We start from the raw sequence: 2,737 nt of genomic DNA on the forward strand, positions 1-2,737 counted from the left end.
GCTCTCTAAATGCCACTTAAAAGTAAGCAAACTCCCTTAACATTCTCAAACCACTCCTTTATGTGTTTTGGATCCTATCATCATACCTCCTTCATTATTCAGTTGTCAACCTCTGCTGGTTTCTAGACACACACACACACACACACACACACACACAAACACATACACACACACACACAGCAAGTCTCTCTCATCTAAAAACTTTCTCAAGCTTGTATTTTACTTCAGCTACCAACTTAATTTGTTTGATCTCAGCTAAGCTTCTTGAAAGAGTGGTCTAATTCATTGTCTCCAATTCCTCACCTCTCAGTTACTCCTCAGATCACAGTTACTAGGCTCCTGCTACCCCATTAACTGCATGGACAATAATCAGGACAAAATCCATAGGGACATTTCCAGACCTTTCTCTTATTGGGATGCTTCTCTACCCTATCTGGGCTAACCACTACTGTCTTTTGAAAACCTACCTTGGCTCTCATGATTCTCCCCTACCATGGCTCACTTCTTACCTCTCTGAATGCTTCTTCTCAGTTCTTGTTGATTTTTATGTGTATTGTAAAAGTCAGCAGATTTGAAAGTCCTGCCCTTAGCCCTCATCACTTCTTTCTACATGCCTTCTCCCTAGATAGTTTCATAAGGAGGACTCACCAAACCCTCAGTCCAATCAATCCTTTTGGCTGAACTCAAGACTATCTATTGGATCACTCCTCCTTCTCAGATTTTGCATGCCCCCCAAACAAACTCATTATTTTCCTGAATCCTCTTCCATCAAACTATGAAACCAGAGCCCAGTGATTTTCATCTTTATTAGTTACACCATTATTCACTCAGTCTGTCACAACAGAAAACTGGGTGTAGTTATCTAGAGTGTAGTTACCTAGATGAACATTATCAAGTTCTATCAGTTTTGTCCATTGCTCCTGCCTTCACTCAGGTCTTTATCTCTTCACCAGGACTAGTGATGCTACTGACTCCTAACTTGTCTCCCTGTCTGGAGTTTTGATCCTCAATAATGGCTTCATCCAGTGGCCAGAGTGATGAAAAGTCTTTAAAATAGTACCTGGGACATAGTAGGTACAGTAAAGTTTTGTTGAACGAACGGATGTCCAAATGCTTTCTGGGGTACCATACAAAGACTTTTCTGTTTTCTGGCCTCATTTCCTTTCCTTCAATTTAGGTTCTAGCTAGTGAGTGCAAGAGCAGATCTCACAACAGGTCTTCTAGTTTGAAGTTTGAATGCTCTTTCAATCAACTACAGCCCAGCTGCATCCCTTTCAGCCTTATTTCATGGAAGTCTTAAAAACCCTTCTGCTTAGAAGCATTTGAATGCAGTCCCAACTGGAGGCAAGAGTACAGACAATATGTTCTCCCTTTGTCACTTCCCATGAGGGAAAACTATGATGTACACCCACAAGGGAAGGAAGGGTAGATTCTTTAGAGGTCTAAAGCATGGAAGAATTCAGATCATAATTTTTGCATGTATTAATTCATTCATTTACTCTATGCTGGCTCCATGCCAGGCCTTGAGGGTATGATAATGGGCTCCATTGCCTTCAAGAGTATTGATGGATAATGGTGGGAGCTTTTGACTTATCGGGAAGAGGAAGGAGATGAGCCTGTGAAGCATGACCTTGGTGGTAGTGGGGAGAGAACATGGAAGAATGGACAAAGAACTGCCCCAGGATGTGTCCTGGCCCACTGCAGCACCAGGGCAACGGGACATCATAAGATGGTGGGCAAAGAGGAAATTCTGAGTTTGGAACAAAAGATTATTACTTTAGCCACTCACTCCCTGCTCTAGCCATCCCTTAGAGCAACAATTATCTCCCATATCCCTGGATACCTAGGATGTGGCCAACTCAACTTTCCTAGCAGTACCCAAGATGGGTAGCAGCATAAACTTCTTTGGGAAGATGTTATTGGTGGAACCAAGGGACAGTTTACCCATGATTCTCCTTAGTCTCCGTTTCCCCCCATAAGCCTCTAGCTCTTCACTGGTGACTCACTTATGTGCCCCCAAATGAGGGTCGTTTAACCAGAATCTTAGAACTTCTTTGACGCTATTTGAAAAAAGTATACCAGATAATTACTGCCAACATTGTTGGTGGAGAAAGATTGACCCCTCACACAGCTGACCTGTGAGCACTAAGGCAGGCAACAGGGATCAAGGCTGCAAAACTTAGCCATCAGAGGAATATCTGTACTGTGACCCTGTGTCTTCTCCCCAGGGGTCTGAGCCAGACTCCTAGGCTGGCTTCCTCTGTGTCCCTCTCCCTCCCCCTCTCCCCTTTCTGGGCAGGGCTCTACCAGACCAAGAAGACACTGCCCCAGGGGCTCATAACCTAAGCGAGACAGTCCAATTATCTTCAATTTATGGAGCTCAATTGGAATGAGTTCAGAAAAGAGCAACCTGAACAATTAAGGTACTGGAGGGCTCACTCAGCTTCTGGGGCAAGATAAAAGGCAGGAGGTCTGAGGCAGCAATAGTGGTTTCAGGGGGAGTGGTGACTAAGGGGAAGGGCCCACAAGAATGTCTGCCAGCAAGTGAGTGTTGAAGCAAGTGAACACCTGGGAAGGAGGGGGCGAAATGAGTGGGAACAAGGCAAGGAAGGTGAGCCCCCAGGAAGGGAAGGCAAGAGACTCAGCTCAGATTTAACTTTGGGGAGTCAAGTCCCCAAGTCCCCTCAGACTTTGGGGAGTCAAGTCCTGTCAGATCTCGCTATATTGAGCAAGTAAT

This window comes from Lontra canadensis, unplaced genomic scaffold (assembly GCF_010015895.1).
Source record: "Lontra canadensis isolate GAN:19392208 unplaced genomic scaffold, GSC_riverotter_1.0 scaffold193, whole genome shotgun sequence".
NCBI classification, from domain to species: domain Eukaryota; kingdom Metazoa; phylum Chordata; class Mammalia; order Carnivora; family Mustelidae; genus Lontra; species Lontra canadensis.